The following is a 26,773-nucleotide window of genomic DNA, read 5'->3' as shown; positions in this document are numbered from 1 at the left end:
AGAGGACACAGCTGTCACACCAGTGGACATGTTCTCATAATAAACCAGTGTAAATGGTGTTTTACAGAGTTATTGATGTGATGTGGGGTACATTTTATGCAAACTAATTATTTTTTCAAACAAACATTAGCAAATCATTCCTTGTTATGCCTGTTAATGTTTGATAGAGTTGGCACATTTCTCACGCTTGTGTTAAACACATTTCAAGTTCTTTTCTTGAATTGTTACATTTAAAAGATTGTATGGTGTTCACACACTTGAAAGTTTCATAAAATATATTTTTGAAAGGGAAAAATCTCACTGCTTCTTGTTTCTTCCTTTGGTGTCTTTTGGGGTGACGCTTATAAATGAGAGGGCAAAAAAGGTCCAAAGAAAAATATGAAAATAACTGTAGAGTATGTGGCAGGTAATGTCATTATACCATACAAGTAAATTCATGGATTTTTAACAATATGCAGAAAAATCTCAGCAAATCTTACTCAAAATTTAGTGGGAGACATCCGGGTTTCACCATTATAACAGCAAATTCTGTCTCATTTCACTTGATAATCAAGATAGTCAATGATCTAGAAACAGGAGTAGTCAATGATGAAGATAAACAATTTTGTTATCAAAATGAGATTATTTGAAATGTTACATATACTGTACATATTTTATGGTGTCCCACCGCAGGACAAATTCAAGGCACTGATGCATTAAAAGGTTCATAAAATTGGACTGAAATGTAAAATCCAAGGTTACGACATTTGTTTGAGAACTTCAGACTCAATGTAATTATATGATTTTCATCATCAATATGAGAATTCTTTTTTTTCAATTTCCGGATATGACTTTTTGTCAACTACCCGGGCGTAGTGTAAGTGATGTGTTCCTTGGTAAATGCTTAGTGTTTTAAACCTAAGAGTCTGTGTTGCAGTATCGTGAACCGTGAGTTTTGTCTTGTGTGTTTGTTAGTGTTTGTTAACTGTCGTCTATTTTTTAACCCTTTGCGGTCCTATGTCGGACCTGGTCCGACAATGCAATTATTCCTATCCGGTCCAACGTCGGACCCTGTCCGACATCATCAAAAAAACGCAAAAAACGGGTTTCTAGTCGTTTTTTCTCAGGAAAAAGCAGAGAAAACCATTCAATGGCCGAGTGGGAGCGACAGGAGCCGAGACAAGCCAAAAAAAAATAAAATAAAAAAGGGCGTATCTCATGAATAGTCATACTTGCCCCTGGCATCAGATAACGGCGGCCATAAGGAAACAAGCTGGCTGCTAGTGCATCAGCGCTCAGAGAATATCACGGACATTTGCAGAGCTTTTTTGAGATGTTATAGTAATAAAATAATGACTTGGATTGCATTATTGAGGCGTTTGGTGATAAAACGAGTGATCAGGAGATGATTGATCTGTATGTACGACTATTATTATTATTATTATTTATTTATTAGCATATGTGAAAGCTATAGCGAACGAAAGGGTGGGGCGGGGCTGGAGATGCCTAGTGAGTGCTTTGTTGATATGCAGGGCCTTTTAAACCGGTTTGAATGTGGAAAACAAATACTTTTAAACAGCGCGTCTAAAATTAACTGTGCATGTGAAAATAAATTGGACGTGACGGGCCTGACGCGCACTTAATAAATGGACTGCAAAGGGTTAATAGACTACCAGTAGCACGATCCGGAGCTGTATTGAAAACCAGCATAAACTCGGACATCACTTTCACCCCTGCATTTCACAGAGAACTGTAACACACCACTTGCACTTATTCACTATCACTAGGAATTTTTAAAAGACAGAGACATTTTACAGCACCACGCAGAAACAAAACATCACGCAGAAACTTGTTTACCGCTAAGAAAAAAAAAACGGAAAACCCTGTAAATCTGATGTATTTGACTTACAGTTATATTAGAACATTTATTGTAGTGTTTTAAATATATGTTTTTACAACATGTATAACTACCAATAAACGAGTGGATATAAGCAGATCATGTTTCATGAACTAAATTTATCAGGTAAGTTTTTTTTCCTTATTATTAATAATCGGGTCTCCTAGTTTTCCGTGATAAACAAAATTCTCTGATAAAAAAACATAAATTCACTTTCTGAGTTAGTCTTGGTTGTTGAAATAGAGCTGCAGCATTCCAACCACATTTTCGTCTTTCAGACGTTGGCGCTGAGCACAGAACCTCAAGTTTGCTGAAACTTCTTCCCACATCAGCTGAATTTACAGGCAGTTGGAGGAGAATCAGGTTGGGAACCTGATCTTCAGCAGCCATCCAGAAGTAAATGGGATCCTCAACGTCTCATATACTGGCCATTCCACGTTGCATTTATTGGACAGCTTTAATTGCGGTTTCACAGTTTCATAATCTGTGCAAGCAGCGCCTATTTGTATAGGATCCAGTGCACGAGCAGCATGGAGAAAATCAATTGCTGGTTGTTTATTTTTTCGGTTATACTGTCTATCAACAGTGCTTTGAGCAGCTGCGGATGCTTTCGCATTATCAGTTGATAATGCAAGATGCTCCAGCTATGATATTAAATCCAGGACAATGTTGTACACTTAGTGTATTTGGCGTTTTTGGGACTGTAAAACGTCCAGTACTGCCACCAGCCATCTGCAGTTCTCTGCAATGTATTTCACGTCAGCGTGCATGTCTTCTACTGCTAATAGGGTGGCTAGTTTCCGCAGAACAGATGTATCTCCGTTCGTTCATGCTCCACGAACCCATTTAGAACTGGTAGTACTGTGCATGGTACTTTACACAATTGAACCATGTATTCCACCTAATCACAACTGGTTCGGGTGGAAGTGTTGGTGAATCAACACTCTTTTCATTCATGTATCTCAAGAACCGTGCATGACGAGCTGGAGATTTCACTAAAAGTGACTTCATCAAAGCAACAAAACGATCCACTTGCTTAAAGGTATCTTACCAAGTATTTCCTGCCACAGCGACCATTTGTGCATAGCAACGAATACGTACACACTTTGACCACAGGTTGCAAAGCACATCATTCCAAGCCCTTGGCATGTAGCTCACATTATGCTAATATTCAATCAAGTGGGATGCTGAATTCCATCATACAAGAAATCAATGCTTGTGAAACTGTGGCATGATTAACTTTTCTGAGGTACACTATCTTTACAAACTGAATTTGTTTATCTATTAAATTAAGTTATCTGGGAGGAGGGGTAAAGGTGCACACCCCCTATTTAGGAAAAATAGACTGCAGAACCAAGGCTGCAAGACAAGCATCCCAGCGTAACTCAAGGTCGATATGGTAATGGGAGGTACCAGTGTGTGCTGATTTCCAGGTAGCAGCCCTGCAGATTTCTGGATAGGAATGTCCCTGGAAGCAGCCATTGAGGCAACAGTATATCTGGTGGAATAAGCCTTAAACCCTGTTGCAGGCTCCCTACCAGCCAACCTATATAGTTATTTGAATGCTTTGAAATGCTAGAAAATGGTAATAGTTCATTGAGACATGTCAATTATTTTCATACTTGCATTGAAGTCAAAAGTCATAACAGACTCTGTTCATTCAAATTATTCTATTCTGAGCTAAACAAATAAACATATATTTGACACCAATAATATTTTTTATCAGTTTCATATTTCTTATAGTGGTGAGCAAGCCAGGAGCGAGAAATAAGTCCCGAGATGACCTGCTGCTCTTACCACTTCTGACGAGGGGGGTTGCAGTTGTAAGACAGGCCACTTGGTAAAGTGATGTCATCTGTGTACAACTGGATTTCTACTTCTGAAAATACTTTTAAGGTGAGTGAATTTTAAAGTGTTTTCTGGCTTAAAGGGAGAGAAAAATGGGAAGTCCCGTATTAAGCACGAATATCACCAGGATCGTAAGAGGTTTGATAAGAGAAAGTCAATAAGGATTTATTCTTGTTTAAAAGAACTAGATAAATAGGAATTAATGAAACATTAGCCCAGACCAAACAAGGTTGATATCACCTCAGGTACAAATAATGTAAGACTAATAAGACTCTTGGATTGGAGGACGAAGCGAAGGGGGTAGTAGTACTTGTTACAGATCTCGTTTTTTTTTCTTTTCCTCTATTTTAATTAGGCAGTGTGACAGAGACAAAATGATTCTTGGTGATGCATCTCCCTCCCGACCTGTGAGGGCGCTGTGTAAAGGGAACAGAGTGCCCTGGACTGGATGGCCACACAATTAATTCCCAGGATTAGGCAGAGGTTGGTCATCCATAGAGGGGGCGGAGCTCTGGTACACTAAATCATCAACCTGAAAGGGAAATGATGTGGCAGTGGCGGATTGGAGGAGCTGTTGCACTCGTTACCCAAGGGGTCATGATAGATGGTACAAAAGGGGATGGAGCGAGGTGATCTGTTCCTTTGTAATGGTTAATGCTAACCGGAAGGAGTAATGTGTTGTGAACCTTGAGTGTTTTGTTTGTTTTGTTTGTTGTGTCTAAATTGTACTTGTTTGTTATTTAGACAGCTAACACGATTTGGAGCTGTCGCCAAAGGCCACCACTAAACCCACTGCATTATTTCACAGAGAACTATAATTACACCACAAGCACTTTAGCACTCACTGTGGACTTGTGTATGTGTTTTTTGTTTCATGTGGGTGTTTAAAGAATGGGACTGTTTATTATTTCGGGACCAAACTCATGGATTACAATAAAACATTACACACCGCTGTATTGCTTATCTGTCTATTTATTGATCATCTGCACCTGCACACTGTTAACCACTTTGCCATAGGCAGCCATTTGTCGAATGTACAGGTGCAGGCATTATGATTTCCCCTGACAACGCGATTCTGTGCGTTTTACGGTACGTTGTCACAGCGTTGGGGCTTGTTAAGTGTCTTTCTGACCGCTAGAGGGCAATACCTAGTTAGAAACTATAGATTAATAGCAGGTTCAAGGTCACGTGCTAAAACTAACAAATAACAAAAGGGCAAAAGCTAACTTCTAGTAAACTCTTTTGTGTAAGGCAATAACCCAAAATAAATAAACTGTACAGTAGCATATATCAATATGTTAAAGCATGCTTTTTCTTAAGAAATGGATACATGCATTATGTACGTGAAGGTGTTTTTTTATGTTTTCCTAGCATTTAAAAGGGACCAAAAACAAAGTACACAGAAAGAGTACTTGGAACTGCAAACACAAGTCAAAAAGGAAGTTAGAAAGGCCAAGAGAGAGATATAAATCAATATTGCTAAGGGGGCTAAAACCAATTCCAAAGAGGAGGTTAAATGTCTAAGAGACACAAATGGCAAAATCATAGATGAAGAAAAAAAAAAATAGCAAATATATTAAATGATTACTTTTCACAGGTTTTTACAAAGGAGGCCACGGACAACATGCCCGACCTGTTCCTATCCAATTTTAAATAACTTTAGCATAACAGAGGCAGAAGTGTTAAAGGGACTAGGAGCTCTTAAAATAAACAAATCCCCTGGGCCGGATGAGATCCTCCCAATAGTACTCAAAGAAATAAAAGAAGTTATTTACAAACCGCTAACCAAGATCATGCAACAGTCTCTTGACACAGGGGTTGTACCGACAGACTGGAAAATAGCAAACGTAATACCGATCCACAAAAAGGGAGACAAAACCGAACCAGGTAACTACAGACCAATAAGCCTGACTTCTATTATACATAAACTTATGAAAACTATAATAAGATCTAAAATGGAAAATTACCTATATGGTAACAATATGCTGGGAGACAGCCAGCATGGTTTTAGGAAAGGGAGATCGTGTCTAACTAACCTACTTGACTTTTTTGAGGATGCAACATTGAAAATGGATATCTGCAAAGCATACGACATGGTTTATTTAGATTTCCAGAAAGCTTTTGACAAAGTCCCGCATAAAAGATTAATTCTCAAACTGAACGCAGTAGGGATTCAAGGAAATGCATGCACATGGATTAGGGAGTGGTTAACAGGTAGAAAACAGAAAGTACTGATTAGAGGAGACACCTCAAAATGGAGTGAGGTAACCAGTGGTGTACCACAGGGGTCAGTATTAGGTCCTCTACTATTCCTAATCTACATTAATGATTTAGATTCTGGTATAGTAAGCAAACTCGTTAAATTTGCAGATGACACAAAAATAGGAGGAGTGGCATACACTGTTGAAGCAGCAAAGGTCATTCAAAATGATCTAGACAGCATTCAGAATTGGGCAGATACATAGCAAATGAAATTTAATAGAGAAAAGTGTAAAGTATTGTATGCGGGCAATAAAAATGTGCATTATAAATATCATATGGGAGATAGTGAAATTGAAGGGAACTATGAAAAAGACCTAGGCGTTTATGTTGACTCAGAAATGTCTTCATCTAGACAATGTGGGGAAGCTATAAAAAAGGCCAACAAGAAGCTCGGATATATTGTGAGAAGTGTTGAATTTAAATCAAGGGAAGTAATGAGTAAAGGCAATCTGATTCAAACATTCAAAATCCTAAAAGGTATAGACAATGTCAACCCAGGGGACTTCTTTGACCTGAAAAAAGAAACAAGGACCAGGGGTCACAAATGGTGATTAGATAAAGGGGCATTCAGAACAGAAAATACGAGGCACTTTTTTTACACAGAGAATTGTGAGGGTCTGGAACCAACTGCCCAGTAATGTTGTTGAAGCTGACACCCTGGGATCCTTCAAGAAGCTGTTTGATGAGATTCTGGGATCAATAAGCTACTAACAACCAAACGAGCAAGATGGGCTAAATGGCCTCCTCTCGTTTGTAAACTCTTATGTTTTTATTTGGAAACTGTATGCTACTGCTTATACTAAAATATGTTTTATTATTGTACACAGGCAAATGTCATTGCACAGCTCCCTTCGCCGCAACTGCCCAACCGCATTTCACCTAAGCAGCTGTGAACCCACATTGTACCTGCTCACCCGGCAAAGAACTCTATTCTGAAAAAGCTTGTGCTGCAGAACGAAAAACAACAGAGAAGCATTAACAGCCTGAAGTGGCAAATTGTACATCTGCACGAAGCAGTCGGATCTGTTACCAAACTTGTGAGAATACCTTACGCATGCAGAGTCACTATGAGAATGAACCACTGGAGAGTACACAGATGTGCGAAGCAATACCTGAAGAGTGTGTTGCATACTCTGGGCATGACAGTACTTTCTTGCAAGAGGACTCAATGCATTTCACCCAAGATCCCATTGTGCAAAACCAGGTACTATGCAGTACCACTGTTCTGCCAGACATTGTAATCAACAGCATTAGCCTAGAAAAGGAAGTGGAAATCCATGTCTTGAGCCGAGGAAGAGTGGAAAGATCTGCTGCATTGTTGTTCAGGGCGTTCGTTCATTACAACTGAACGGTATCACGAGTGGTCAAGCAATGTAGAGGCAAAAAAAGGGCTGCCTGCGAACCTGAAGCACATTCTATGGGGGTACGGGCAGGCGGTTCAGAGTGGAACCACAGCACAATAAACTTGTAAGGGGATCAAATAAACGAACTAATTTTGCTAACGTTAAAATTAGCGCATATAATGCATGATGGAAAAAAATGTAAAACTATAATAAAATAAACTTTTCAAAAGAAGATTTTGTGCAAACTGCTATATGTACATACAAAATTGTGAAAACTAATTCATTATTTACAAAAATAACATAAAAGGCTTTTTTTTCACATTAGCCTACTGCATAGCACGACTTCAAAAAATGAAAAAAAACTATAATAAAATACACATTTCAAAATAAAATATTGTGTAACCAGCTGTAAACTGGTTATATGTAGGCCTACACACAGAATTTTAAAATCAAAATAATTATTTATAAAAAACAAAATAACTCCGTTCACATTGTGTAACGGGAATGCACATTCAGGGAAACATACTTCAAAGTAGCCCCCATATTAGCACAATCCACACAGATTACGCTTATCAGCTTGTCGTGTGCATTTAGCACATACTGCTTTTTCACACTGGGCACAGATATCAGACATTATATTTTTATTGCATTTAGTTACCTTGCATTGTTTTCTGTTGCGTGTGTCACTTGACACTCTTTCCCTGGTGCATTCATTGTACAAAACAAAGGAATTGATGGCTGCCATGTCCAGTACATTGTGAAATACAGCACCTGGACACCGGTGATTTGCTTTCACTGAGTAATAAGTTTTGTGCAGATGGTGGAAACTCTCTTTTCGCTTTGTTTACTGTTCCAACCAGGCCGTGTTTTGCTAATTACAGTGAAATAAAAAAAAAAATGCCATTGGTAAGATTCATCTCTTTTCCTAAGCACGGTTACATCAGCCTAACACATTGTCACCCAGTCTCTGACCAGCTGGGCGAGTTTCATCTTTGCACAGGTAGGGGTAGGGTCCGTTGCCAACCAAAACTTGATCCCAAATTCGACAGGTTTGTTTGACATGCATTGTGTCCAGCGACACCGTGCTTTTGACAGCTGCTTGTCCATGTATTGTTTTATGTTTAGCTTGAAACAGGCAATGCTGTTTTCAATGAAGTCGTTCCAAATTTCTGCTGCCAATGCAAATATATCTGTAGATGCTCTCAAATCAAAACGCAAAAATCTCAAGATTTCTCAAAAAAATGATTGTAATAGTAACATTATAAGACAGCAGACTATATATGCTCACGTAGACAACCAGACAGCAGTTATACAAGGAATTGATAGGATTACGATAACACGATAGATATTTAGATAACACATATCTAGACTTCAAGAGCAATATTTTATTCAAATTCATACTGCTATAAACTCAGCAGGGGTACAGATAACAAACTGGCTTGTATACATATAAAAAATAGCGTATTGTAGGTTATATTGACAATGAAAGCATGTATTGTAACAAGCCATCAAAATGACTACTTTTGGCGGTTCTAGGTAGAAGTGCTCATAACATTTTTTTATTTTTGCGATTCTGACTTTCAAACGCCGTCAGTATATTTAATACGTGTATTTAGGAAAAGTCAAGAACAGACCACCGCAGATCTTTAACACACGCAGAATAATTTAAATTTTAAAAGTGAAAACCATAAAAATGACTACTGTGGTGGTTCCAGTGTTAAACACTGTGGTGTTTATTGTGTAAAAACTTAAAGCATTTGTTTTTGTATGCAATTTATTCAAATAAACATTGTATTCACAGTACATTCTTTATGTGTATTTATTCGGTTTACAAAATAATCCTCACACACCCAAACGTAAAGCAGAACACATTTCTTAACACCTCTCCCCACAACACATCTGCCTCCACCCATTCGACAGCATGTGAATCACTTAAATTCCCTTCTCCCAGTGTGAAGATTTATTTTTGGTGATTACTGGCGCACATCCACAACAGCGAAATATCAAAAGAAAACAACACAATGACAAATTAATCCTGTGTAAAAAATCTAAATCAAAACAAGAAACAGATATCTTCACAATCTCTTAAATAAACAAAACTAGATTATTTTTTTAGAACATTTTCTTTTACACAAAATAAAACGTGTTGTAAACATGTAGAAAAAAAAATACTCTCTGTAGCCCACATTAAAAAGAAACACTACTGAAATCTGTTTATGCCGCAAGCTGGAACAGCACAAAACATATATAGGCTTATATTGTATTAAAAAATAATATTCAACACAAACTATACCGCAAATGAATAGGAATCTCAGAGCTGATTTCAGGAATGTGCCAATTTAAAGCAAACGGGCAATATAGCCTATAACCTATCAGAAGATTAAAAAAGAAATCTTGCAGTGTCACAAGGGAATTCAGTGATAGTTTCTAAAGAAAACGGCAGGCATTTTTATTAAAGTGCATGTGTTTATTTGATTTGTCAAATTCTTGTTCTTAAAAAGCTCCACATGGGGTTTGTGTTTGTGTGTGCAGGAGTGGGAACGCAGCGTTTAGAGCTTGGAATGACGAGTACGAGAGAGTGAAATAGACCAGTAAATGGAGCATCCCGACTCAGTACTGGGCTGATATGCCAGTGTTGAATAATGAACGTGAGTGGCTTGAGTGATTTTAGCCTGGCGATAGCCGACCAGGAATTTAGGAAGTGAAACAGAATAGGCTATACTGTGATGCTGGTTTCTCTCTCTCTGTCTATATCTCTATGTTCTCTCCCCTGCACTGACATTGTGTGTGTGTGTGTGTGTGTGTGGATTTTTGTATAGACCACGATATTTTGTTTTTTTGTATTATGACAGTTTAACTGTGTCCTTAAAAATGCACATTCCCTCTATTCGCTGGGTAGCAGCGTTGTTGCACTTTAATACATGACCTCATTAATATGAACCTTGTTTAACCGTTCAAAATCTCATTACCTGCATGTGGATAGAATGATTGTCTCTTAAACAAGTACCTTGTAAACAATGTGTGGCTACTTCAGAATTTTACAATAAACAAATGTCTTTTAAAATGCATTTGGGTGATTTTCTTGACCTTGTTCCTGCTGTTTTCTGAATAAAAGACCTTAAAAGTTTCCTAGAATTTGTCCTTTGCCTTATCGCACTGAACTGGCGCGGTCTCTCTACATTCTGTGATACTTTGGAATTAAAGGCAGGCGTTTGCTGTTTCTGTACGCTCCCATGACCAGTTTTAATTATAAAGAATGGAAATAAATACATTTTATAAATTGTGTTTCTGCTTAAAAAAAAAAAAAAAACATACCATGTATATTACTATGTCTACTGTTATTGTAGTAATATAGTAATATAATAATATGAACATGATAAAATAGCATGTCTGCACACAAATCGCGTTGTTTATTTTGTCTGGATTTGCAATACAGGAAACTGACCGAAACTGCAGCTTCTCAGAAAGTTTCTGCAGCAAAACACTAGACCATGCTGTTTACTCTTTAAAAAAAAAAAAAAAACAACTTACAATTTAATTTACAGAGGTTTTAAAACGCATCGATTACTTTGGCCAGATTAGCCTGCTAATTGATGTCACACAAAGAGGCACATTTTATATTTATTTTCCACCCTTGCGCCATCTGGCGGTTGACTAGAGTAGTGATCTTTTTTATATTCTTGTCAGAAAAAAGGTGGTTTTAAGCCACGGTATGTTTGTGACGTCGTACCGCGTCTGTATCGTGATGTCAGGCGACCACAATCTGCCTCCCATTGTAAGCGCTGTTGGGTTTTTTTTCTGTAAGACTCTAACGTACCTGAGCAGGGCATTTTTTTCTATTTTTGATATAACTAGATTAGGTAAATGCTGCTGGGTTTCTTTTCTGCAAGTCTAATGTAACTGAGGAGGGCTTTTTTTTCTATTTTGATGCAACCAGATTGACTGGAGCATGGTTTTCTTTCCTGTAAATCTCAGATGTAATTGAGTAGGAGTTCCTTTTTTCTCTATTTTAATTAAACAGCCACTAGTCTAGGGAATTGCTGTAACAGAGAAGTACTGCTGTGAGTGTAGATATTGCTTCTAGTTAATAAGGATTAATAGAACAATATTAAGTAGCCACCCCAAGTAATAGTTGCTGTTTGAGTGTAAAATGGATGAACTTGTACGTTCATTGAGAGATGACCCGATCATATCGGGTAAAAGAAATGAAAGTAAAGGTTTTCTCGGAAGTATTGGAATATACGTGTTGGTGTCAGATCCCTTGGCACATTAGTATATAATATGTTTGATGTTTATCACAATTAATGTTTTACGGAGCTTCTTGTGAGTTTGCTTTTTCAGAGGGTCAAATGCAGCATCGACACACAGGAGAGGTGAAGATAACTAGATTAATGTGATAATTAAATTTAACCATAAAAAAAGATTGAAAATGAAATCAGAAGGGAATAAAGATCTACAAAAAATAATCTGTTTGGGCAATGTGCGCAATCTAAATGAGATTCCTGGAATGCGACTATTAGTTGTTTGTATTGTGTTAGTGATTGAATGCAAAGGAATGGCCAACCTTTGAACTAAAACGATAGACAACAATGAAACAGAGCTGCTCATACAGCAGAAGCTGTGAATGGGACCACTGAAAACAGCTGTGCTACTGAAGAACATTGTCACCTACACCATGGACATTTTTTAAATAATGTGATATTTGAATGATATACTGTAGTGTTGAATATGTCTAAAATGAATGAAGGAAAATTAATTGTAATGTTATTTGTAGCAATAGGTTAGCACTAGAATATAGAGAATATCACAAGATATAATGGACTACTAATGCCTACTAATGTGTTACAGATAGATAAACATTCACACACCATTGTAGTACTTGTTCAATGCATTGTGATTGTTTTTGAAGTTCTAGCTATAATGTTTAATCAATCTTTTGTGCAATATAAGGTTGAGATGGTCTAGAATATTGTGATTCTAGAAAGATTGAATTTTATATACACAAAAATCATAAGGAAAGTGATGGTACTGGGGTACACATGGAACACTTGGAGTGTTGGGTCAATATCAGGGTACTTGTTCAGTTGTGAATATGAATGCAATTTTGCCAGTGTATTATATCATCTGCCAATACATCTGTTAAATCTACAGAAGGTAGTTGCATCATAACTGTCCAGAAAAATAATTATAGTACAGTATTGAACTATGCTTACCAAAGTCATGGAAAATACTGTTTTACTACTAATTTTAAGAACTGTACAATACAAATCAAATCTGTAATCAATTCAGAATGTTTTTTTGTATCACACCTGTAAAACAATTATTGTGATGAAATCATTTGCCTATGCACAAAAGCTTTTCTATTTTTAAGGAGTTGTTGATTATAGGAATTACTGATTTCATAACCCTATCGAAGACAGGTATCCAACAACGGGTAAGCTCTAGAATGCGCATCTAGACAACCTGAGACAGGAGCTTGTCACTCTTAAATTTTGGATCAATTCCTTATAAATCACTACTTTTTATATTTTATATTGTTTATATTGTTTTTTTATATCACTGTTGGGATTCACTGAAGTCTGAACAACACTATTACTTTCTTTGTATTATGGTGAGATACTCTTATTTACAAGATTAAGAGCATCTAAGGGAGGATTGCAAGGAGTTTTGTAATAGTTTTTGTATTAGAACTAATTATTATTTTATAATATGTTATTTTTTGTAACAAATTGAACTGAGAAGCTGGGTTTGGTATTTGAGCCCAGGAATGTAAGTAGAAAAGGGGCCTCTGCTTGCATGGGGGATGGATGAATCTCAGAGATAACAGATTCAAAAGGAATGTTTGTTAGGCTTGGAAATCTGCCATGAGTACATAGGTATAGGAAAGAGAGGTCATAACTAAAGTGAATGCATTGTCCGGTGCTCAGTTCTCAATCATGGGGTTTCCATGTGGATCAATTTACACGTGAAATGGCGATGCGCGTGCATGTTTGGGAGAATTACTGGGGTAAATCAGGTTTGTGGCCGAAAAAAACGGCCAAAGAGAGGGATAGGGTAAATCTCATTTACTCGTGTAAATAACGAAACACATGGGAAAACCACACCCAGTTTCGCATGGAAACCCGCATTTCACGTGTAAATGTTAATGAGCGTGTTTATCCTTAACTATAAATATTGCAAGGGATCAGGTCAGTTGTTACTGTGGATTCCAAGAAGGCAGAAAGTAGTGGCTGATGGCCGATTTTATGGTTGCAGTAGAGTAGTTCACTTTAATGCTAATGCTGGCGGCCTTTTTATTATTGTTTTTTGCTGTGTCTGGTGTGTCATGTTGTATATATCTTGTGGGTTTACAGTTCTGTATAAAACCATGTGACGGGGTACTGCCCCGTCTTTATGATCATGGTTGGGACTGGCAGGGAGGGGGTTAAAATTCCTCCCTGCCAGGAAAACATGTGAGAATGTGGCTGGAGCCCTAATTGACTAATTAGCAATTATTGAATAATTGGGCTCCAGCCACAGGGAATAAAAGCCAGGGGAGAGGCCCTGGCTAGGAGGAGAGAGAGTTGAAGGAGAGATCTAGAAACAAGAGTGTGTTTGTATGTGTTGTTTTTTCTGTTCCAGTGAAGGCAACGCCCAGCCTGGAAACCTTTTTTTTTGTAAGTTTTGCTTTTTGCTTTGTGTGTATTTTGTGTTTAAAACCGTTTTGTTTGGTCCTTGTGCCTATTTATTTTGTATTTTTGTTTATTAAAAACTTTATTTTTGAACTTTACACTGTCTCTGAGTCTCAAACCTCGGTCCATCCTGTCACATTTGGTGTCAGAAACAGGAGAGCGCCACCTGGAGGCTCAGAGCAGTATTTTTTTTTTTTTTCTTGAATTTTGGGAGTTTTTTTTTTTTTTTGGGGGGGGAAAATGGGGAAGAGCAGACAGCGGCAAAGGCAGGAGAAGCAGCAGCCGAAGAAATGTAGGCTGCTGCAACAACAGCCACCCCAGCTGGAGGACCCAGCCAGTCTTTTCCCCTGGTGCTCCTGGTGCGGGAAGGAGGATCATCAGTGGAGGTCCTGTCCAGATGGGCTACCAGCTGACTGGTGTGGGTACTGTGAGGTGGATGGCCACAACTGGGCAGGATGTCCCCACAATCGGGACCAGGAGCAGCTGCAAACCCCGTCCTCGGCAGCCACCCCACCACTTCCAACATCACCGCCTTCACCACCATCCCAGGAAATATGGGACTGGTTGATGCACCCTGAGGCAGACCTCTCCCACGACCTCCCCATAGTTGTCAACACGCTGTGGCGTCGAGATGGGGGGAGGTGGGAAAAGTGGGAGGAACAGCATCACCCGGCGTCCTTCGCAGAGCTGGCCCTGATGGTCATTAATTACCTGGCGGTAGATATGGGAGACGCCCCAATCATTCCAATAAAGAAGGTGGAGCTGTCATCCCGAGAGCCAGAGAGGGGTGAGCCATCGTCCCGAGAGCCAGAGAGGGGTGAGCCATCGTCCCGAGAGCCAGAGAGGGATGAGCCATCGTCCCGAGAGCCAGAGAGGGGTGAGCCATCGTCCCGAGAGCCAGAGAGGGGTGAGCCGCTGTCCCGAGAGCCAGAAGGGGAGGAGCCGCTGTCCCGAGAGCCAGAAGGGGAGGAGCCGCTGTCCCGAGAGCCAGAAGGGGAGGAGCCGCTGTCCCGAGAGCCAGAAGGGGAGGAGCCGCCGTCCCGAGAGCCAGAGAGGGGTGAGCCGCCGTCCCGAGAGCCAGAAGGGGAGGAGCCGCTGTCCCGAGAGCCAGAAGGGGAGGAGCCGCTGTCCCGAGAGCCAGAAGGGGAGGAGCCGCTGTCCCGAGAGCCAGAAGGGGAGGAGCTGCCGTCCCGAGAGCCAGAAGGGGAGGAGCTGCCGTCCCGAGAGCCAGAAGGGGAGGAGCTGCCGTCCCGAGAGCCAGAAGGGGAGGAGCTGCCGTCCCGAGAGCCAGAAGGGGAGGAGCTGCCGTCCCGAGAGCCAGAAGGGGAGGAGCTGCCGTCCCGAGAGCCAGAAGGGGAGGAGCTGCCGTCCCGAGAGCCAGAGAGGGGTGAGCCGCCGTCCCGAGAGCCAGAAGGGGAGGAGCCGCCATCCCGAGAGCCAGAAGGGGAGGAGCTGCCGTCCCGAGAGCCAGAATGGGGGCCGCTGCCGTCGCCCAGAGAGGGGGAGCCGCTGCCTTCGCCCAGAGAGGGGGAGCCCGAATGTCCACAGCCCGAGAGGGAGGAGCCCGAACGTCCACAGCCCGAGAGGGAGGAGCCCGAACGTCCACAGCCCGAGAGGGAGGAGCCCGAACGTCCACAGCCCGAGGGGGAGGAGCCCGAGCGGGAGGAGTCGGTGCGTCCACGGCCCGAGAGGGAGGAGTCGGTGCGTCCACGGCCCGAGAGGGAGGAGTCGGTGCGTCCACGGCCCGAGCGGGAGGAGTCGGTGCGTCCACGGCCCGAGAAGGGGAAGCCCACAGGCCTAGGGCTGAAGGGACCTGTAGAGGGAGACGAGTTGCCGTTCCCGCCTCCGCCAGCAGAGGGAGACGAGCTGCTGTTCCCGCCTCCGCCAGCAGAGGGAGACGAGTTGCCGTTCCCGCCTCCGCCAGCAGAGGGAGACGAGCCGCCGTTCCCGCCTCCGCCAGCAGAGGGAGACGGGCCGCCGTTCCCGCCTCCGCCAGCAGAGGGAGCCGGGCCGCCGTTCCCGTCTCCGCCAGCAGAGGGAGCCGGGCCGCCGTTCCCGTCTCCGCCAGCAGAGGGAGCCGGGCCGCCGTTCCCGTCTCCGCCAGCAGAGGGAGCCGGGCCGCCGTTCCCGTCTCCGCCAGCAGAGGGAGCCGGGCCGCCGTTCCCGTCTCCGCCAGCAGAGGGAGCCGGGCCGCCGTTCCCGTCTCCGCCAGCAGAGGGAGCCGGGCCGCCGTTCCCGTCTCCGCCAGCAGAGGGAGCCGGGCCGCCGTTCCCGCCTCCGCCAGCAGAGGGAGCCGGGCCGCCGTTCCCGCCTCCGCCACCAGAGGGAGCCGGGCCGCCGTTCCCGTCTCCGCCTCCCGAGGGTCCGCTGCTGCTGCCGTCGCCTCCCGAGGGTCCGCTGCTGCTGCCGTCGCCTCCCGAGGGTCCGCTGCTGCTGCCGTCGCCTCCCGAGGGTCCGCTGCTGCTGCCGTCGCCTCCCGAGGGTCCGCTGCTGCTGCCGTCGCCTCCCGAGGGTCCGCTGCTGCTGCCGTCGCCTCCCGAGGGTCCGCTGCTGCTGCCGTCGCCTGGGGTTGCCAGGGATCCTGCTTCGCATGGGGTCGCTACACTATGGCCGGAGCCCCACGGAGGGGAATTGCTGGCCATGAAGAGGGGGAGGGAGGTCAGGAGACCAGCTCCCCCAGCTGCACTTTCGCAGCAAGATGGTGTGTGGCCGGAGCCCCGGAAGAGGGAGCTGCTGGCCACGAAGAATTGGGTGGTGCCGGACGTCCCACCATGGCCACCCCCATGGACACTGTGCTTCCCCCTCTTCTGGGACTGAGACTGAGGGGGGAGGTGGCCATTTAGGCCATGTTGTGCTTGGCACAAGGGGGGGGATATGTGACGGGGTACTGCCCCGTCTTTATGATCATGGTTGGGACTGGCAGGGAGGGGGTTAAAATTCCTCCCTGCCAGGAAAACATGTGAGAATGTGGCTGGAGCCCTAATTGACTAATTAGCAATTATTGAATAATTGGGCTCCAGCCACAGGGAATAAAAGCCAGGGGAGAGGCCCTGGCTAGGAGGAGAGAGAGTTGAAGGAGAGATCTAGAAACAAGAGTGTGTTTGTATGTGTTGTTTTTTCTGTTCCAGTGAAGGCAACGCCCAGCCTGGAAACCTTTTTTTTTGTAAGTTTTGCTTTTTGCTTTGTGTGTATTTTGTGTTTAAAACCGTTTTGTTTGGTCCTTGTGCCTATTTATTTTGTATTTTTGTTTATTAAAAACTTTATTTTTGAACTTTACACTGTCTCTGAGTCTCAAACCTCGGTCCATCCTGTCACAAACCACTTACCACGAACTGCGTTATGCATTTGTTATAGTATTAAAGCAGCTGTTTGAGAATACCCTTGCTGTAAAAACTACATTAAAGTTAAACACGAAGAGCAAGTGAGCTGCTTAACTGAATTAATTCCCGTCTGCCCTCCACGTTAATAAATACAGTTTGTGAACTGGATGTCATAAGCCAGCTCGATCACCCAAAACAGCGCAACAACATCCAAGTTGTTGATGCCCTCTCAGAACTGACCAAATAAAATTGAAATGAAAGTATTGATTGTGTTTTATTTGTTTGCATGATTAATATTTAACACAGCAGTAAATCCAACACAACTTAAAAGAAAGGCGAGCATCTCTGACTGCACGAGCCTCCTCAAATTGAAAAACAATTTGGTCACAAGCAGGCACAGGGTATTTTGCTTTATTACAGCAGCTTAGATTCACTCGTGTACCAGTTCTCTGCGCATGGAAACCACATTTTCACAAAATGTCACTAGTAATCTTCAAAAACAGCACGAGCACTTTACGCATAGCTAATTTACATATCAACCCCTACCTTTCCCATTCATTTGCATGACGTCGGGTGAAAAGCCCGGTTTACTCAAGTAAAATAAACTGAGCGAATGGAAACCCAGAAAAGCATTTTACACAAGATATTTTTCTTGTGTAAATGTCTGAAGTTAAAAAAAAATGGCATGGAAACCCCATGAATCTCACTGTAGCCCGGAGTGTCGCAACTGTGTTCATTCAAATTATTCCATTCTGAGCTATACCAATAAACATATATTTGACACCAATAATATTGTTTATCAGTTTCATATTTCTTACAACTGCTACTCGGGTGGGAAGCACCAGTACAATATTTGTTATTGTTCATTGTTTATTTTTTTTGGCCAATGTGCTGTTTGCTTTTGCTTTTGTGTTTTGTTTTGTTTAAACCTTTTATTTTTGTTATTTAATAAAAGCACTGAGCACTGTTGCATCTCAGTTTTGCCCCGCCATTCCTTGTTTTGGTTTCTGGTCTTAGGTCACCCTACAGCCATCCTATTCACAGGTATGTAAACTTTTTAATATATAAATATTAATCATGCAAACAAATAAAACACAATCAATACGTTCATTTGCAATATATATATATATATACACAGTCACCTTGAAAATTATTGGCACCCTTGATAAAGATGAGCAAAAAAGGCTGTATAAAATAAATAATACCAGTACTGAGCTATATTGTAATTTTCCAACATGTGGAATATATTTGACTTTATTAATGATTCAATGGAATCAACCAAAATTATACATTTCTCAAATTATAAATTTATTCCTGTAACAGGGCAAGGAGCCCTGTACATGGCTTTTGTTTATTTTTAGAACGGGGTACCCCTCCCGCCCCTGTGTAGTGTATTGTTTTGCATTTGTTTGTTTTAGTTGTTGCAGTGGTATTATTATTATTATTATCGTTATGATTTATTTATATATGACGGCGAAGCTCCTTGTGTTTTGTTATTGTTTTGTATTTATGTATTGACGGCGTAGCCGATTGTTTTGTTTAGTAGCGTGGATGGGTAGTCCCATCCACAGTAATTTAAAAACCTCATGCAAAAGGTGGCCATCTCCCGAATTAATTGATTAATTTGTTGCTAATCGGGAGATGGTCACCTGCATAAAAGCCTGCAGCTCTCTGTACTCATGGTGGGTGTTAGGAGCGAGATTGGAGAGAGTGAGAGGAGCTAGAGAGAAAACAAAACGAAACCAAAACAAAACTTACATAAAACATAGGATCAGTGAAGGCTACTGCCCAGCCTGACCGGTATTGTTTATTTTGTGTTCGAGATTTGTTTTCTCTCTAGCTCTTCTCGCTCTCTCCACTCTCGCTCCTAACACCCACCACAAGTGCAGAGCGCTGCAGGCTTTTATGCAGGTGACCATCTCCCGATTAGCAACAAATTAATCACTTAATTAATTCGGGAGATGGCCACCTTTTGCATGAGGTTTTTAAATTACTGTGGATGGGACTACCCATCCACGCTACTAAACAAAACAATCGGCTACGCCGTCAATACATAAATACAAAACAATAACAAAACACAAGGAGCTTCGCCGTCATATATAAATAAATCATAACGATAATAATAATAATAATACCACTGCAACAACTAAAACAAACAAATGCAAAACAATACACTACACAGGGGCGGGAGGGGTACCCCGTTCTAAAAATAAACAAAAGCCATGTACAGGGCTCCTTGCCCTGTACAATTCCCCCCAAAAATGAAGTGTCACAATTATTGACACCCTTGTTTTCAGTACTTTCTCTCCCCTTGCAAGGATAACGGCACTGAGTCTTCAATGAGATTGGAGAACACACTGGGAGGGATCTTAGACCATTCCTCCATGCAGAATCTTTCTAGATCCTTGATATCCTTCGGTCTGCGCTTATGGACTGCCCTCTTCAATTGAAACCACAGCTTTTCAATGGGGTTCAAGTCCGGAGACTGAGGCCTTGCAAAATGTTGATTTTGTGGTCAATTAACCATTTCTTTGTGGATTCTGATGTGTGCTTGGGATCATTGTCTTGCTGGAAGATCCACTTGCAGCCAAGTTTCAGCCTCCTGGCAGAGGCAACCAGGTTATTGGCTAAAATGTCCTGGTACTGGGTAGAGTTCATGATGCCGTTGACCTTAACAAGGGCCCCAGGACCAGTGGAAGCAAAACAGCCCCATAACATCAAAGATCCACCACCATATTTTACAGTAGGTATATAGGTTATTTTCTGCACACGCATCCTTCTTTCGATGCCAAACCCACCGCTGGTGTGCGTGGCCAAAGAGCTCTATTTTCGTCTCATCTGACCATAGCACCTGGTTCCAATCGAAGTGCCAATGCCGTTTAGCAAACTCCAGGTGCTTACGTTTGTTGGTTGCTCTCAATAAAGGCTTTTTTTCTGGCAACCCTTCCATATAGCCTATTGACATGGAGGTGACGTCTAATTGTAGATTTGGAAACTTGGTGACCCCAAGATGCAACCAAGTTCTGTAATTCTCCAACTGTGGCCCTTGGATTTCCCTTTGCCTCGCGAACCATCTGCCTCACTGTGCGTAGGGGCAAGATACACTTGCGTCCTCTACCAGGCAAGTTTACCACTGTTCCAGTGGTTTTTAACTTCTTAATTGTTGCCCTAATAGTGGTAAGTGGTATATTTCGTTTTTTAGCTATTGTTTTGTACCCATTGCCTGATTTATGAAGGTCAACAACCATTTGTCATTTTCATTTGTGAGTTCTTTGCCTTTTTTCCCCCATGGTGATGGATGACAAATGCGTGTTACCTCATTTTCATACCCCAGTGAAACAGGAAGCCATAGAATGTTAATGCAGATTGAATTTTGTTTGATTTTATTTATAAGAATCTTTAGGGATGCCAATAATTCTGACACATATCTTTTTGAGAAAAAATTACTTGTTAATAAAAAACTTTTTCTCTGAGCAATTGTATTAGAATAAAAGAATATGGTTTTCCCATATATTTGACCATAAAATATAGCTCATTACCTGTGTTGTTTATTTTATACAGCCTTTTTTGCTCATCTTCATCAAGGGTGCCAATAATTTTGGGAGGTGACTGTGTGTGTGTATATATATATATATATATATATATGTATATATATATACATAGACACACACACAGTGCCGTGAAAAGTATTTGCCCGTCTGATTTTCTGCATTTTTGCATATTTTTGACACTGAATATTATCAGATCTTCAACCAAAACCTGTTATTAGATAAAAGGGACCCTGAGTGAACAAATAATACAACAATTTGATACATATTTCATTTATGTATTAAAAGTTATGCAACACCCAATGCCCCCGTGTGAAAAAGTAACCGCCCCCTTAGACTCAATAACTGGATATGTCACCTTTAGCAGCAATAATTGCAACCAAATGCTTCCTGTAGTTATTGATTAGTCTCTCACGATGCAGTGGAGGAATTTTGGCCATCTCCTCCATGCAGAACTGCTTCAACTCAGTGACATTTGTGGGTTTTCAAGCATGAACTGCTCGTTTCAGGTCCTGCCACAACATCTCAATGGGGTTTAGGTCTGGACTTTGACTAGGCCATTCCAAAACTTTAAATTTATTGTTCTTCAACCATTCTGATGTAGACTTGCTTGTGTGTTTCGGATCATTGTCTTGCTGCATGACCCAGCTGCGCTTCAGCTTCAGCTCACGGATGGATGGCCTGACATTCTCCTGTAGAATTATCTGATACAGAGTAGAATTCATGGTTCCTTCAATGATGGCAAGGAGTCAAGGTCCTGATGCAGCAAAGCATCCCCAAACCATGACACTACCACCACCATGCTTGACCGTTGGTATGAGGTTCTTACTGTGGAATGCAGTGTTTGCTTTTCGCCAGACATAACGGGGCCCATGTCGGCCAAAAAGTTCCACTTTTGACTCATCTGTCCATAGAACATTGTTCCAGAACTCTTGAGGATCATCCAGGTGCTTTTTGGCAAACTTGAGACGAGCATTCATGTTCTTCTTAGTGAGCAATGGTTTCCACCTTGCTGCTCTGCCATGAATCCCATTTTTGCCCAGTGTCTTTCTGATGGTGGAGTCATGAACACTGACCTCAGCCAAGGCAAGATTTACTTGCAGATGCCTGGATGTTGTTCTAGGGTTCTTTGTGACTTCCTGGACGATTTTACACCTTGCTCTTGGAGAGATTTTGGCAGGACGGCCACTCCTGGGAAGATTCACTACTGTCCCAAACTTTCTCCATTTGGACAATATGGCTCTGACTGTAGTTCGGTGGAGCCCCAGAGCCTTAGAAATGGCTTTGTAACCCTTTCCAGACTGATAGGCATCAACAACTTTTTTCCGGAGGACTTCAGGAATTTATTTTGTTCGTGCCTCTAGAACCTGTGTGCTGACAACTTCACTCTGATGGTAAGGGCCAAAGTTAGTTAGATTTATATTGGGCAGGGCTGGCCCAAATCAGGCCTGGTTGTTAACCAAAGTACTCAAACAGCTGACCCTAATTATCCCTTTAATTGGGTTGAGTTAACTAGGGGGGACAATAACTTTTTCACACCTGAAGATTGCATGTTTGCATGTTTGATTACCTTGCACATCAAACAAATGAAAGAAGCACCAAAGTTTAGTGTCATTTTTTCTCTCAGACTCCCTCTATATAATTGTATTTATCTTGCTCTTATTGTATTACTTGTACTGTAACACTTAAAATGTATCTGCTTACGATTGTAAGTCGCCCTGGATAAGGGCGTCTGCTAAGAAATAAATAATAATAATAATAATAATAATAATAATAATAATAATAATAATAATACTACAACCCACAAAAAAATCTGACCAAATACAATGTGAAAAAAGTGCAACAATGCAGAAAATCAGACAGGGGGCAAATACTTGTTCATGGCACTGTGTGTATATATATATATATATATATATGGCGTGCAAAATTATTCAGACCCCTGCCCAATTCTCTCATATTACTGAATTACAAATGGTACATTGAAATTTCGTTCTGTTTGATATTTTATTTTAAAACACTGAAACTCAAAATCAATTATTGTAAGGTGACATTGGTTTTATGTTGGGAAATATTTTTAAGAAAAATAAAAAACTGAAATATCTTGCTTGCATAAGTATTCAAACCCTGTGCTGTGGAAGCTCCCAGTTTACACCGATGAAAGAAATTGCCCTAACGAGGACACAATTACCTTACCATTGGCCTCCAACTGTGAACCATTAAAGTTGCTGTCACATTTTCTGGATAAAAACCCCACTGTTGAAGGATCATTGGTCAGGCTGTGAATCTGAAGGAAAATGAAGACCAAAGAGCATTCTACAAAAGTTAGAGATAAACTAATACAAATGCATAGATTAGGGAAAGGGTACAAAATAATATCCAAGTGTTTGGATATCCCAGTGAGCACAGTTGGATCAATAATCAGGAAGTGGAAGCTGCATCAACCATATCAAGAGCTCTGCATAACACTGGCCTGTATGGGAGGGTGAAAGCACGTCTGGAGTTTGCCAGAAAGCATTACAGTGACCCAGCTGCGATGTGGGAAAAGGTTTTGTGGTCAGATGAGACCAAGATAGAGCTTTTTGGCCAAAACTCAAAGCGCTATGTGTGGCGCAAACCTAACACTGCCCATGCCTCAAGACATACCATCCCTACAGTGAAGTATGGTGGTGGCAGCAACATGCTGTGGGGATGCTTCTCATCAGCAGGGACTGGGCATCTTGTTAAAATTGAAGGAGGAATGGATGGAGCAAAATACAGGGAAATACTGCAAGAGAACCTGCTTCAGTCCGCTAAAAAACTGAAGCTTCGGAGGAAATTCACCTTTCAGCAGGACAATGATCCCAAGCACAAGGCCAAAGCAACATTGGAGTGGCTCAAGAACAAAAAGGTGAATGTCCTACAGTGGCCCAGTCAAAGTCCTGATCTCAATCCCATTGAGAATCTGTGGCACTATTTGAAAATTGCTGTCCACAAGCGTCGTCCAACCAACCTGAACAACCTGGAGCAAATTTGCCAAGAAGAATGGGCCAAAATCACTCCGACACTGTGTGCAAAGCTGGTACATACTTACCCCAAAAGACTTAAAGCTGTTATTGCAGCGAAAGGTGGCTCTACCAAATATTAATGTGTGGGGGTTGAATACTTATGCAAGCAAGATATTTCAGTTTTTTATTTTTCTTAAAAATATTTCCCAACATAAAACCAATGTCACCTTACAATAATTGATTTTGAGTTTCAGTGTTTTAAAATAAAATATCAAACAGAACGAAATTTCAATGTACCATTTGTAATTCAGTAATATGAGAGAATTGGTCAAGGGTCTGAATACTTTTGCAAGGCACTGTATAAATGGCCACCCCAAAAAGACTACAAGCCCCAACAGCCAGAGCAATGTGCCGAGGCGTGGCAGCCACACCCATAACAGTCATGGGGTGTGGCCAACCAATATAAAAAGGGTCAACACAGATCAGAAAGTGAAGAGGGAGAGGAGTAGAAGGTGGTGAAGTGCTACTTACTGTTTGTGGATTTTGAATTGATTTACTGTGTATGACCTGGACCGACTGAGAACCCTGCTGGCTGTGAACCTGATTTGTACGGAGAACCAGACTTGTGAACTGACCCTTGATATCCCTGACCCTGTGGGCCGTGTGTCCAACATGACACAAGGTAATAAACATACAAGCACCGTCTTGTTGGAAATAACTTTTTTGTGATTGTACCTTCTTGTGTGTGTACCTCCCATACCGATTTGTGTACAAGTTTGCTTACCAAGCAAGAGCTTTGTCACAATATATATTACAGGACATCACCGCGTGACCCAGTACAGTGCAACCCCACCACCGCGTGACCCAATACAATGGGACACCACCACCGCGTGACCCCTGACCGCGGGACACATTTACAGCGACAGACCACCACCACGAGCCCCGTTACAGCGCACCACTGCACATAACTTTGTAGCTATACTTGCTGCCTGCCCGAGATGCATTCAGGATCTTAAGTTATTGTGAAGTAGCTGCCTGGTTTGTTTCATGTTATTGTTATTATTTATTATTTTTATTTTGTTACACATTAGCTTAACAAGTTGCTCTTCTTCATTAAATACATATTTTCCATGCAGAGTAAAGGATAAAGGACACTTCAGAAGCAATTCATGTTCAAAGCACTTTTTTTTATTATTATTATATGGCCTACAGTACCAAAATAAATAAAGTCAAACAAAGTGAAACGACATTCTGCTTCCTCTCTGACAAAAATAGTTCCAGTGTCACACTAATATCTGCTCGGTTGGAAAATAAACTTAAATACATAGATGATGATAATAATAATAATAATAATAATAATAATAATAATAATAATAATAATAATAATAATAATAATAATAATAATAATAATAATAATAATAATCCTGGCTTCTTTTTTTTTGGTTCCTCTTTTTTGTGCTACTTTACGACATGCTATGGTAAATTAAGATTAGGCATTGAACAAATGAATAACGCAAACAATGTTAAAAAAAAACAAACATACATCCTAAGATTTCTATTAACTACTAACTTCAGCCTACCCTAGAAGTTTTGACAGTCAGTTATGCAGGATTTCTTTTTCTTTTTTTAGCCCAGGTTTTTTTTAAACATTCCTGAATTATTAAATTCAAACAATTCAAACAGTTAATCAACAAAATAAGTATAACTTCTGGACAAAACATGATTATTATTATTATTATATGGCCTTGCATCGGGTCCAAGGCATGCAGTTAGTTGCAAATTATTATTATTGCTAGTATTACTATTATTATTAATACTAATAATACTTATTATTAATTAATATTAATACTGTGGTTGTTGTGTGGCGAGCATAAATGTATGGAGTAGAGGTGAAGAATAAAGTCAATGCTGGTCTGTGAGAATCAGTAGCAGTATACGTAAAACTTGAATGGAACAATGTGCACAAGTTTAGACCAACTTCTTTATTTGTCACATAAAAGCAGGAGAGACACGTACAAATATGCTCACACACAACAAAGTTCAGTGTAAAACTGGGCAGCACCTGCTTTATTATTCCACAGTTCCAAAAGCAGGTTAGTAAACAGGCAAAGGTCAGGTACAGTTAGCAGGTTATCCACACAAAACAGGGTCAGGCCACAAATCCGGTAATCAGAGCAGTCCAGGTCAAAACTCACAGGTATCAGTAACTCAGTCCCGCACAGTGTTCTCTCTCTCTCTCTCTCTCTCTCTCTATGGGACTGTCCCTTTTTGTATCCTACAAAACGCCCCACTATTGTGACATCATTTCCTTACATGGGGCTGTCTGGGAAATGCAGTCTCCCCGGGTCAGCCATCTTGTTTCCGGTAATAACAACATAAGAAAGTTTACAAACGAGAGGAGGCCATTCAGCCCATCTTGCTCGTTTGGTTGTTAGTAGCTTATTGATCCCTGAATCTCATCAAGCAGCTTCTTGAAGGATCCCATGGTGTCAGCTTCAACAACATTACTGGGGAGTTGGTTCCAGACCCTCACAATTCTCTGTGTAAAAAAGTGCCTCCAATTTTCTGTTCTGAATGCCCCTTTATCTAATCTCCATTTGTGACCCCTGGTCCTTGTTTCTTTTTTCAGGTCAAAGAAGTCCCCTGGGTCGACATTGTCTATACCTTTTAGGATTTTGAATGTTTGAATCAGATCACCGCATAGTCTTCTTTGTTCAAGACTGAATAGATTAAATTATTTTAGCCTGTCTGCATACAACATGCCTTTTAAACCCGGGATAATTCTGGTTGCTCTTCTTTGCACTCTTTCTAGAGCAGCAATATCATTTTTGTAACTAGGTGACCAGAACTGAACACAATATTCTAGGTGAGGTCTTACTAATGCATTGTAAAGTTTTAACATTACTTCCCTTGATTTAAAT

At 41.3% G+C, this 26,773-nt stretch overlaps 1 protein-coding gene and 1 long non-coding RNA gene across 2 annotated transcripts in view; one reads left to right on the top strand and one right to left on the bottom strand.

The window, feature by feature from the left end:
• Positions 1-10,391, top strand: part of LOC117406158 (uncharacterized) — a 30,088-nt gene extending 19,697 nt beyond the window's left edge. Inside the window, exons 2-4 of the long non-coding RNA XR_004544936.3 lie at positions 3,603-3,772; positions 4,080-4,207; positions 6,814-10,391. This is a non-coding gene — a long non-coding RNA (uncharacterized LOC117406158). The remainder of the gene's footprint in view (positions 1-3,602; positions 3,773-4,079; positions 4,208-6,813) is intronic.
• Positions 1-26,773, bottom strand: part of smpd1 (sphingomyelin phosphodiesterase 1) — a 62,200-nt gene that overhangs the window by 5,764 nt on the left and 29,663 nt on the right. The window lies entirely within an intron of this gene.

Source organism: Acipenser ruthenus, chromosome 9 (assembly GCF_902713425.1).
Source record: "Acipenser ruthenus chromosome 9, fAciRut3.2 maternal haplotype, whole genome shotgun sequence".
Classification (NCBI taxonomy): Eukaryota; Metazoa; Chordata; class Actinopteri; order Acipenseriformes; family Acipenseridae; genus Acipenser; species Acipenser ruthenus.
This window is presented reverse-complemented; position numbering and strand designations above follow the sequence as displayed.